This window comes from Tinamus guttatus, unplaced genomic scaffold (genome assembly GCF_059628265.1).
Source record: "Tinamus guttatus ecotype Peru unplaced genomic scaffold, ASM5962826v1 Tinamus_guttatus_pri_ptg000264l, whole genome shotgun sequence".
In the NCBI taxonomy this organism is placed as follows: Eukaryota; Metazoa; Chordata; class Aves; order Tinamiformes; family Tinamidae; genus Tinamus; species Tinamus guttatus.
In genome coordinates, this window is record NW_028288798.1 from 743,606 (window position 1) to 756,099 (window position 12,494).

Sequence of the window (12,494 nt, forward strand, 5' to 3'; positions counted from 1 at the left end):
GAGTGGAGTCCATTTGCTCCATTCTTGGAAAACAGAGCAAATCAAGGCTGAATACAAAAAATAAGATTGTTATTCTTGGTCTGTCACATCCTCTATCTGTAAATCTTTTCAATTTAATCATCTTAATCCAATGAAAAGATAAATGTAAAAATGTTTCCTTTTTTTTTTTTTAATAATGAGGAAAGTGAAAATGCATGGAAATGCCAATGTGCCCCAACCCCCTGACCTAGTGATGTGGCAAGATGTCAGGGTGAGTTACGCAGGCCCAGAAGATGTGGCACGGTGTTTTACTAAGATAGAGGGTTCCTCCTCTCTTGTCACTGTGGGGCTTTATGGCCCTTTGAAGCTCAGTGGCAAGTGGGTTATTTGACATTCCTGCAATTTACTGGTGCAAGGCTGCTCCTTTGAAGGCCTGAATCTGTGTAGCTAAGCTCTGTGTTAGGGAGCTGGCGAGGTGATTAGATTCTGTGTGACGTTGTTGTGCTTGGGTAATAATTCCTGTGATTCAGTTTTTCATAGTTATTTTAAGCGCTTGAGGATTGAGTCATCAGAGACTCATTACCAGAGGTTGTTGTTTAAAGGGCAGCTAAAGAGAAGGAAGTTGCATATCAGATGTCTCAATTTTCCGCTGTTTTACAGACTCAGGATCCAGATTTACATTACAGGAGAATTTCTCCATGTACCAACATTTCTGCAAGCAATCATTATAGCTAACTGTGGCTTTGTAGTAATGTTTATTTTACACCATTCTTTTGATATTTTCCTCCATGAACTGTTGTCATCTTCTAGAATATCTGATCTTCATATCTTAAAAATTTCCTTCCATATGGACATGCGTGCCACCTTCTGCCCGTAAAGCTCACTTACTTCATTAGGAACATCTAGCAGTTTTAGGATGCTAAAGCTTCTGAAGGGGCAAGGGGAAAATGGGGAGGGAGCTTGACTATTCTATATGCATTATACTTACAAGCACCTGTGTATTATATTTATGAGCAATTGCAAAGTTAATGGTGTTGGAAGCAGTCTGTTTTATTGCAAAACATGCTGCACAACTAGAAGTTCATTGCGTTTCACTGTAAAGTTTTCCGTGGAGAGGGACAAATGCCAGCACTTGTTTTTACTTTGCTTATTTTTGCTTTCTCGGCATTTACAGTCAGAACAGTGCTTTCCAAGTAACATGAATTTGGAGAAAAAACAACAAAAAAAATTAAGTGCTACTGAAGAGGAAGACTATGTATGCATTTGGCTTCCTGGAAAATCTTATTTGAGCGCTGAGCCTTACCGTTCTTCCTGCAAAGCAGACCTTCTGTTTGAGCTTCATATGGCTAAGAAATCTCTGTCAAAAGAAAGCAGTTGAGACCAGAACTCTGCAATGGTCCCTCTCTGAGAACCACAGTAGATGACCAAAGGCCTGAGATGTAACTTTGCTTCTTGTAGGGAGCTGCCTCCACACAGGCTGCTGCAGATGCTCTGCCCTTGTGAGGGGACATTCGGGACACGATGTGATATGAAGGGCATGGGAACTGCACTGAGCACCACTCGTGAAAGGGTGCAGTGCTCACAGAGCATCCTAGGTACGCTTGAAAGGCTTCCTAGGGACAGTCAGGCCAGTGTCTGCGTGCCATGCTGCTTTATTTCTTTTTGTCAGTCCAAAGCGGCTCTGTTTTCGAGCAGCGGCCCCAGAGCAGCGTAAAGGCAGCGCTTCCATTCTCCAGGCCGTACCTCGTAATGGAAAGCCCTCCTGTAGAGTGGTTTCCAGTATGCAAAGCGGCTGGTCGGAAGGAAGAGGGCTCCGTAGGAAGGTGCTGGGCAGTGCGGTTTGAGAGCCAGAGCAAACCAGCCGCTTCTAGGCACGGGCAAGTCCCGCTCGCAAAACCCCGGGTCAGGCATCGCTGCCCACGTGAGATCATTCAGAACGGCCCCCGCAAGAAGCGGAGCTTGTGTACTGCTTGTTGAGGGGCACTTTCTTGTGACTTACCTGTGTGTTGCTGGCGTGCCATCTGCTCCCTCTTGGCAAAGGAACCCACTGTGTTTCCCTTTGGGTATTCAGTGGTCTCTCCATTTGTGTGCAGTAGGTTTTGCTTTGCTTTCCCCAGCCTTTTGAGACTTTGATTCTCAACTTTCAGAGCTAAAATGAAATTGTCCTCTTGGTTCTAATTAAATTCAAAAAAAAGTGCTTTTTTCTTGACTGATCCAACTAAGTGGCTAATTTTCAAGAAAAGCTACAAATTCTCTTAGGATGACTTAAAACTGATTCTCTCTTCTGTGTAAGAATGTTTTTCTTTGTCACAATTAGAGGGTGGATTCCAAAAGAAGGACCACTGCTACAAGAGCACTGTGTGAATTGGTTCTGCTAGTTCTGGTTTAAATTCTGCTTTTCCTCAACCAGCTCGCACAGTTGATCTCCCTGCTGCACTAAAGTCTTTAGTGATGGGACATTTTGTTTGTCCTCAAACTTCTTCAGGCCTCATAATTAAGTTTAAATGTTTCAACTCCTCCACTGCAGTAAATAGTATTGTTCTTGTTGAGGTGACGTGCAAGTATATAGTCATCCTAATATATGGAGGGATAATGTTGATAGAGCATCCAGTATTTCAGCACAATTGTATCAGCAGAATGGTCGCTTCCTCTTTTAATAGCCCTGTACTTTTTCCCAAAAGTGATTGATTATGGATATGATATTTCCCCTTGCAATAACTAGGCCATATTCCTAGAACTTTGTATATGGATGTTGAATTGTAATTGTTATATAGGCAACTCAGTTTTATTCTGTAAATCCTCCAGATTTTCTGGTAACCGATAAGGAAGCAGCGATTCAAACTTGCTGCCCTGGCTTCCTTCATCGCTTCCAGCTCCCTGAATGTTCCTACTAAAAGGACAGTTTGCATGGTGTGCAATTTAAATGCATTCTTGGGTAATGGAAGGTGGAAGTTTGTAAAGGAGGAACTTTGAATATTGCATGACTTAGAAAAAGTGGTGTGGGGTTCTAGTTTGGTCATTAATTCCTTTATTTTTGGATTTTCTTTTAACTTGAACTGGGATTGGTAAGCGCTGCTGCTGTTAATACTAATGCACACTGCAGTAGTTGGCTGCAGGTGGACGTGCAGGTGCATGTTCCAAGTAGGTGCTGCGTGTTCTTTGGCTAGATCTACTAGAGCTTTGTAGCTGCAGTTTAAAGTGAATAGTTCATAACTGTGTGGGGTTTTGTAATTTTTTCTATGCTTTCAACAGAGAAGCTTGCCCATTTCTGGAATTACAGCAACTGAATCTGATGAAATAGTAATATATTTATGCAGGGATAATAATAACTTCATTTATAATAAAAGTACAGTTATAATTATTCATGAAGGGATGTGTGTATATATATGTATATATATTGTTTTCCTTTCTAAAAAAAGGGTTATGAGATCGCAGAATGTTGGTGTCCTAATTGATGTGTCCTCAGTCAGAAAAAGCTGTTTAATAGTGTCCTCAGTCTGAAAAGGCTGCAAGATCCTTGGAAACCCTCACAAAAATTTGTCCCTTCAGTTCTTGGAATAACTACTGCTCTGTAGTCTCCCCCCTCATAAAGGACACACTGCTGTGTAACTGTTAAAACTGGCCATTTTAATGACCAGGTCACAGCGTGGCTATTTTTCTGGATGAGTGCTGCAGACCTGCTCTGAAATCTTTACCTCTTGTTTGCTTCTTTGCCTTTGGGCAAAGATCTGATATTGCTTGGTTCTTGCAGAGTTTAGGGGCACATTAGGGGGAGGCAGGGCGGCAGCCTGCTCTGATACGCAGTTAAATGTTCCTTGAGGAAACGGTAGCTTGATTGCAGAGATCAGGAATGATTGAATCAACCTAGAGGCTTGGATCACGCTTGAGATAAATACGTCTGCCCAGCTTGTGGATTCAAAGCCATGCTTTCCTTGTGCCAGTGTATGTCCCGTTCATGCTTGAAATTGTTTAGTCTGCAGACCACACTGGGACCCAGAACATGTTCATGTTCAGAAAGGAAAACATGAGGCACTCTGGGCAGTTGGAGCAGTGCAGTAAATTGCTTCTGAAAACAGTCACTAGGTGTAGTTGGAGCTCCTTCTTTAAGATTAAAAGTTCTGTTAATATGTTGTTAACAACTGACAGCTGGTTTGTAAGCCATGGCTTTCAATGGGAAGAAAGCTTTGTTCAGCACATAAGCACCTGAAAACCTGGCTGTGTCAGTATGTGGGAAGAGGCCTAGGTCATCGGGTGCCTTGTATGCAACCCTACTGTTTGAATGTGCCTTGCTTCTCTGCTGCCTGCGTACGTGGAGGGTCTGGCCCCTGGCCCTGTTTTATAAAGTGCCACATGTTTAGGTCTGTGCAAGCACCGCAAAAGGTAACTATGCTCTTCTAATGGCATTTTTGCACTTAAAACTTGTAAGCATGTGCCAGACAGTTCCTTAAAAGTATCAACATTTGAATGTTGGCTTTTGGAACTACTGAGCCCTTGTGGGTAATTCACAAATTCCCGAGCTACCAAACACTGCTGTAAAGATGGGAGATGCCTTAGATGCTACTTGCATTATTGATGCTCATTGGCAGTGGCTATTTACCTGCCTATTTCTCTCAAACTGCACAGAAAAGAGAGATATAATTGGTTTTAATACTTGGAAGGTTATAAGATGTTTCCCTCTAGCATTTTAAGGACATCTTCAGCACAGGAATATTCTTATAAATGCTCCGGTTGTTTCTGCCTCTGGAGCGTTTAGCCCTAGCTGCTGGATCTGAGCAGCGTGTCACCTCCTGTGTTCCCTCTGGGAATGGGAGGCAGTCGGCACCTGCAGGCATGAGGTCTTGGTGCGAGTGCTGCCTGCAAGGCCGGCCCGGAGCACGTGTGACTTTGGGAGGTGCTTTGCTTCCTTTTCCTCCTGCCTTTCGGTTGCAATTACGGTATCTCAGCAAGTTAGGGGTCTGCCGAAACTGTGGTGGCTTCCACTGGGCCCTTTCACTTTAGTAGGATTTAAGTGGCCTCCTTTCCCTCTTGTTTTGCTAGTAGGTAGAAGTGCAGCTGGGTGTGAATACCTTCTTTCAGAAGTTTGCAGTGCTGCTTGGCACAGGTTCTCTGCAAAGAGAGCTGGTTATCAGTTGTGGGGGCCCGGGGGGTATCTATCTTTCATGACCAAATACTACTTTCAGCGACGCAGTTAAGTCCTCTTAAGAAAAGCAGAGCTGAGGAAGGCTCATATGGCCTTGTTGCCATGAGTAGAGCAGTCCTTTTGGCAGTCCCTTTACCACTTACGCATGCCTGCTGTCTTCCTTTGTGCACCAAAGCATTTAGAGATAGGTGCAAGGTATGTTTCAAGGTATACTTATTATACCCTTAATTCTAAAAGTGTCAGTCGTTTAAGCCGCATGCGTTTTGGTGGGAAATGAGTATTTCATTACTGTTTTTATTCCGCGTAAATGTTTCAAACGTTGTGCTGCTTTATCCACTGGAGAATCTAATTTTGAGGGGGAAGGTGGCAGGATGAATAAAGGGAAGTGCTTCATGCTCTGTTAACTGCTCACTAGCAATATTGGGTAAACCTTTTAATCCCGTTTGAATATGTCCATTAGCTACCTCCAAATACTTCCATTAGGTATCTACCCCAAGTAGTGTGGGCATGTGCCTATGCTGAGGGTGAAGGGAGTGCTCTGTCCTGTGTCTCCTCTGCCTATAAGCCTGATTTATGAGCAGGATGGAGTGATGAAAGTCGTTTTTTTAATCTCATGTTTAATTTGCTGCTAATGTGCTCCTATTTGGTGATGTTGATTCCAAATGACTAGCCGCAGGCCACTGAACTCCTTAAGAGCTGAAGAACAGCTCAGAAGAAAGTGAGCCAGCAGGTCAAGAGACAAACTTGTCACCTCGTGTGACTGCCCAGGTTCAGATGAATGCAGGGTGCCCCAGGGGGAGCCGGCCAGGGGACCTGGCGCGATGGCTTCTGAGAGACACAGCCCTGACAGGAAGGTGGAGTGACCTACTTGGCTAGACTTCGGTTTCCTTTGTACGAGGGGCCCGTGTTCTCCTATTGGTGTTCCACACAAAAGCAATTGCTTTGAGGGGAAAAAAACATAGCCTTAAGGAGAGATTTTTATTGAATAAATCAGTTTTAGCCTTTAGTTGTTTAATGTTAAAGACCAAGTGGAAGGGGCAGTTCAGTTTCCTCAGGCTCTAGTAGCAGTTTTTCCCTAAGCAGGTATCGCTGAGAACGCACACAAGAACAGCGATAGTGCTTACAGCCTATAAACATTATAAACTTGTTCCATTGAGTCCACCTGAGCTAAAAAGGCAGGCAGCGAATCTTTATCACTGCAACTGGCGGTTTGCAAAACTATGTATAATCTCTCTGAATTCCTGACTTAAAGCTCCAGCCTGTGGGAGTACAGGGACAATGCCCCCAGTGTCCTGTTTTGCTTCCATCTCCACTTATTTGTTTGCTTCTCACCTCTTGGGAATGTCTGTAAAAAGAGCATGTGAGTGGGGTTAGGGATTTCTTTGGCTGTAGGCAAGGCAGAAGGTAGCTGCCATTCTAGGTCAAGGGACAAAGGCACATTAAGAGCTGTTCAATATTTCAGCATAGATCATACAAAAATACACTTAGTCTAAGCAGTCTGGTACAGTTATGATAGTTGAACTAAAATGAAGAGGTCTTTTTTTCAATCACATTGCAGCTGCTTCAGTGGAAAACTATTCCCTCTAAGAGGAGTACTTTCTGGCTCATAGGTGAGCTGGGGTTTCAGAGTAAATGAGAGGTGAGGAGAAAAAAAAAAGAATAAAATATGCAGAAGCTACTGCAGGAAGAAAGATAGCGTACTCGGTGGATAATATTCCGGAGGGGAGTCCTCTGGAGTTCCTATGTTTCTAAAGCTGTTTTTCCTCCCTTTTTTTCCCCCCTCTCTTTTTTGAGCTCTTCGGATTAATTCTTAAATGTCTCAGTGTTCCCTTAGTATGAACACTGTGTATACAGTGGGTGTATATTTTGGCCTGCTGAGAGTTTGAAAGATGCACCGACTAGGGCACAGGAATGTAGATGTTGTTCTGACTGCTTGTTGTCGTGAAATGAAGCCGTCATTTAAGAACTTGCATATGTTGCATAAATGTCTGTAGCTGCACTGACGTGGTGAAAAAAGTTAGGGTTTTAGTGCTGACTTTTCAGCTGATACTGAGTTATACAGTAGTAGTCAGCTACTTCAGAAATTAGTGGATGGTAGTTACAGAACAAAAATCTAAGAAAGATCAGAAAGGTCAGGAAATGCAAAGAAGAAAGCAACCCGAGCTTAATCTGAGAATAATACAAAGCTTCCTATGTGACATGAAAAATGAATAAATACTTCAAATTGCTGTGATAGCAGGCTTGTGGAATTGGAAGAGCTCTCGGGATTTAGTAGATTGCTTGGCTTTTCGTGGGAATGTTTCACTTGAGCTGCTTATGTGTTTCTGTAACAAGGTGTTCAATGCTCACCAAAGACTTTCTGAATAGGCCAAACCATGGTGAGTAACTGTGGGGTTATTTAGGAGTGAGAAATTATGGCAGGTTTAGAAGTTGTGTTTTGCTGTTTGTTCTCTCGGCACAGCCTGGCTTAAATACGTGCCCAGCTGAGCTGGTATCTCAGCTCCTGACAGTCTTTAGCCCTTAGCCCCATCTGAAGGGGGACAGGTGATGTGAAAATAGAGTATCCATGCTCTTCGTGCAATTTTGATGTGAGAAATTCAAGACGTGAATGAGAGGCGAATGGGGGAGGAAGGAACCAATCTACTGGGTCTCCTGCTTCCTCTCCTTAGGTGCTTTGCAGTTTGTTTAGAGAATGTAATAAAAATGTCATAGTTGCGAATGAATCAAAACCCCCAAGGAAGACAGAAATGCATCTTGCAGCTCTGTTCATCCAGGTGTAATCAGCACAGTCCTTGTCACTGCTTCACGGCTAGCTGGTTTCAAAGGTTCCTGTTCGCTAGACCTAGTGGAAAATACCTGTGTTGAGTGATGCAGCTGTTGTAGCAAAACTCTATGAAGTTATCTTTGTCTCTGTGCCTATTCTCTGTTTATTCATAACCCAAATGCTATGAGAGTTACCTGGGATGACCAGAGACCTTTCTTTACTCTTTACAGCTAAAAGCTTAAGTTGCTGTCCTAGAAAAAAATCAGTCTGCTCTCTCTCAGGGCCCTGTGAAATTGTAGGAATTGGCTTGCGAATGATTGTCCTAGCTCAAGCACTGGTGCTAGCAATTGAAGTATTACTCTTTTGAAGAGGCTATTTACCACCAGGTTTCCTAAATTATGGTTTCTGCCTCTCTAGTAGGATGCAGATTCCTTAGACAGACCTATCTACTTGGTTCCTTTCCACAAAATAAAGGCGGAATTGGGTTCTCTTCCCATGTGCATGGGAACTGCTGTTATTGACTGCAGGGGAGAGTAGGACCTGGAAGTGGAGAGTGGGTAGGAACCTGGGAGCTGCTGCCACCTCTGCTGCAGCAGTTTTCTTCCTTGGACTGGTATCCACGGGATGGAGAATCCCAGTCCCTTGGAAAGAGCCCTGCTCCATGGCTCAGGCTCTGGATCATGAGTTAACAATTAAACGGCAGCCCTGCATTTATCACAGAAATTTTAACGCTTTGAGCCTTCTATGGACATTTCCTTGGAGTTTGTGTTATCTGTCACTGCCAGCTGTCCTGCAGGAACAGTCATCTTGTGGTATAAGTTTCCTGAACTTTAACAGATGGCTGAAACAGATGAGTCTGTGGTGTAACGAATGAACGCTCCTTCTAATACAGTAAAATCAAATCACATGAGGGAAGTGTTTTCAAGGATGTGTTAAGTTTCTGAGTGGATGTCGCTGATATTTTGCTACAATTATTGTTATGTAGTGCACATTCATTATAATGCAGGAGTTTTTCCTTCAGAAAGTCTGGCTCTTCTTTGCATTTGGCTTCCAAAGTAAAAACTTGAACCAAATACAATGCGGTGATGGCTGAGGGTTGTTAATCGTTCTTATCGACAGATGTTTAGATAGGCAAGCTGCTGTGAAAGCTGCTGGGAGCACAACTGGTGTGCATTAACTGTAAGTATGAATATCCTCAAGTAGAGAGGAGTGCACGGTGGCTTTGGTTGTTCTCCACAACAGAATTTGCCTGCTGCAGGTGAACTGCAGTGCATGCTGTCCAGCCTGGGGCAAATTGCTCTTGTGTCTGAGCTGGGTCTCTTGATTAAAATGTCTTGGAAAAAGCAGAAAGATCCTTCTTAGGAGAAAGGTGTTTCTGTTGCTGTGTCGCCTGTTTAAAGAACGTGGAACAAGTAGAGAGGAGCTAGTCCAGCAAGAGGTCTGCAAAAATCTTGGATGCCCTTCTAGTAATCTAGTGTTGTAATGATATAACCCTTCATTAGAATTTTATATTAATTACTTTTTTCATAGTCAACTTCCTGCCTACTTAATTTATACCAAGAATCTTGACACACTGACAGTTGGGGGTTACATATTCTTGTGCCTGCTGCATAAATCAGTTGGCAAATACTTTTTTTTTTTTTTCTTTCAATCTCTGATTTTAGGTTTTCTGGGGGGAAGAAGAGGTGGAGAAGGTACTCACCTCAATGGCAGAAGTGACTGATGGATAAAAGCCAACTCCTCTGCTCCAAATGTGCAGAGGAATAAAACTTTCACTAGTCTAGATACTGTTTTTTAATATAAAAGATATATATGAAGGATTTTAATACATGTTTTATAGACTTGGACAATATTAAAACTGTCTTTCTAAGAAGACAGTGGTTGATTGCGATGCTTGAAGTTTCTGAAAGAGAGGCCTCGCGCTGAACCAGGCCGGCAAATCTGCGGATCAGGAAACGGCAGGCCAGATGTGTAACTAAGCAGCAAGTCCAGCCGGGTGAGGAGGCTGTTGATGTTTCTTGCTTTCCGCATCCCCGTCTCCGCGTGGCAGCGGGATGCCTGTGCCCGCCGCGTGCGGACAGGGCTGCCGCCCCGGCGCGCTCTGCCGAAGGGCCGTGCGTTCCCCCGGCTCGAGGCGGCGGAGGGGCTGGGAGCCAGCGGGTCACAAGCTTCCCGGGAAGCGCTGCAAGCTCCGCTCCTCCCTGCGCAGATAGGGCAGTAGATGTACATTACAATGACCAGGGCTTGTGTCGTGCCCATGAAATCTGTTATGGCCTTTTTGAGCTCATCAACTGTTAACAATATGCTTATTTTAAAGTGAGAAAACAACTGACATCTAGCCACTTAATTTTGCAAGTGTGTTCACTTAGGACTTGGTTGTATTGGTGGTGTTTGCCATTAAATCTGAAGAGTCTTGAGGGTAGCGTTACAGCAAATTTGCTAGGGCTTATTAGGGGTTTATCCACAAAGTAGGGGAAAGAGAGCAGAAATGCAAGTGAAAGGGGGGATGCCAGCAGAAAAATCTGGGAAGTGGGTATGAATCAGATTGCAGATGTACCTCAAATGCTTCATGTTCTGTAAAAATCCATTTTTGTGGCTGTGGTGTCTGGGGATGCCCCTTTTGGCCAGTCTGATCATTGCCAATATTTCTTCTTTGCAATTTTTTACGCTACAGCAAATCACAAATTACTCTGTCTGCTTGTAGCTTCTTCACCTGAACTAACAAATTTTGAAATAGGGGTTAGGAGCAGTGGATGGCTAATCCTTGGCCTTCTGCCCTTATTAAATCCAACATACTTCTTTTTGTCTGCTAGGGAAGGAAAGACCAATGCTTCCAAATTTTGGGAGGTTTATTTTTATCTCTGCAATACGTCTGAAGAACTGAGTATGTGCATCTGATTTTCGACTTATTTAAAAACAAATGTATCTTATGCTGGCACTGCAGTTATTATTTTTAGATATTTTGCTAGTTTTCTTAAAAAGCAGTAATATCTGCCCGTGTCCTAGTGAGCTCTCTTCATTCCTGGGAATAAAAGCAAGAACTTGATACCATGTTGTGCTTAGCCGGGTGGGATGGGCTTCTCACAGGCATCCGGACTGTGGGGAAGAGGGACTTCTATCATCTGAGCTTTGTTAAATCGAGTTGCACACACAGGTCAGGTAGGAGTCATAGCAGGAAAACAACTTTCTTCTGTTCAGCTTTGCTTCACACAATGTAATCTGTGAGTTTGGAGAGCCTTAATTCCTATGGAAAAAAAGTATACTGGTCGAACGTGCTAAGCACCCATGCGACACGTGGTTTTCTTCAGCATGGGACTTCTCTGGTAGCGAAGCCCAAGGGCTTGGCCTGCTGTGCACGTGGCTCCTGACTGGCTTCAGATGGGCTCCGCTGTGGCATAAGGGTTTTATTTCCCTTCTCTGTGTGTATTTACACTCAAGCTGAGCCATCTCTTAACCAGCAAGAAATATTTCTAGCCTTAAAAAAAATAAAATGGGGAGGTGGGAAGGATTGCTGCTCTTTATTTCTGTTTTTATGTCAGAGGAAGGAATGTCTGTGTGGGGATTATAGTAACCTGCAGTTTTGAGGCAAAGCTAGATGACAAACATGTTCTCTCCTTTTTTTTTTCTTTTTTCTTCTCTAGCATAACTTGTTTAGAGCAGAATTTTTACTGTAACTTTACTGTATATTATTTTTGGCAAAGCAATTTCTGCTTTTCCTTTTCCCTTCTCTGGCCTACCTGAGCCCTCCAACCACAAGGAGGACCTCATTGCTGTGGACCTTACCTGACATAATCGTCACAATGCCACACTGTTATAAAATTGTTTTTCCTCTCCCTCCTTCATGCTTTGGTGGTGAAAAGAAGGCACCTTTCAGTACGTGTTATGGGAGTTAATGTGTTTCCTGAAATAAGCTTTCTGCTGCTCTTCACCCTGTACGAGCTGGGGGAGCAGGAGCTCGCACGTGTTACAGGCGGCGCTGTGTGAACTTCCTGGCCTATAGTCTAGCTTCCCAGTTCGGCAGCCCTCGGATACTTCTGCACTGGCATCTATCAAACAAAATCATCTGCTAATTGCTTCTGGAGCAAGCAGCTATGTTGAAAACTTGAGGGTGTAAATAATATATATTATTTACATGTTCTAGTAGGCCAATGAAAAGGAGGCACAGGCAAAGGATACCTAGCTATCTATTTGGCTCTCAGGTTTAAAATTTTACTATGCCAGTCTAAATGGAAGGCTAAAACCTTGGTTCTAGACTTTCCTTTGAGATTATAAGGCAGAATATATGCTCTTTTTTTTTTTTTTTTTTTTTTAACATATTGTCTTCTGTGTCCGTTTTAACAGTCTATAAGGAAAATAAAACGTAGCTACTTATATTCCTGGAGAGCCTTCTCTGCTTTTAGATATATGAGGGAATTTAATAGAAGACTACAAAAAGATGATGGGGAATAGGGCTTTGTACTATGCTACAATTCCTTATGTGAAGAAGTGGAGCTGTTGCTTAAATGCTAGACAACTTTGTCAGTGCCTCAGCCATAACTTTTTTTTTGGAGTTAGCATCATAGTAGGCAGTACCTAATAAAGCCATTGTACCTAAACCCTTAAGTTAGGTTG

At 43.2% G+C, this 12,494-nt stretch overlaps 1 protein-coding gene and 1 long non-coding RNA gene across 3 annotated transcripts in view; one reads left to right on the top strand and one right to left on the bottom strand.

Moving 5' to 3' along the window:
* LOC148594267 (uncharacterized) overlaps nt 1–12,494 on the bottom strand; it is a 507,147-nt gene that overhangs the window by 207,497 nt on the left and 287,156 nt on the right. The gene's annotated exons all lie outside the window — the stretch shown is intronic.
* SNX9 (sorting nexin 9) overlaps nt 1–12,494 on the top strand; it is a 52,452-nt gene that overhangs the window by 4,747 nt on the left and 35,211 nt on the right. The window lies entirely within an intron of this gene.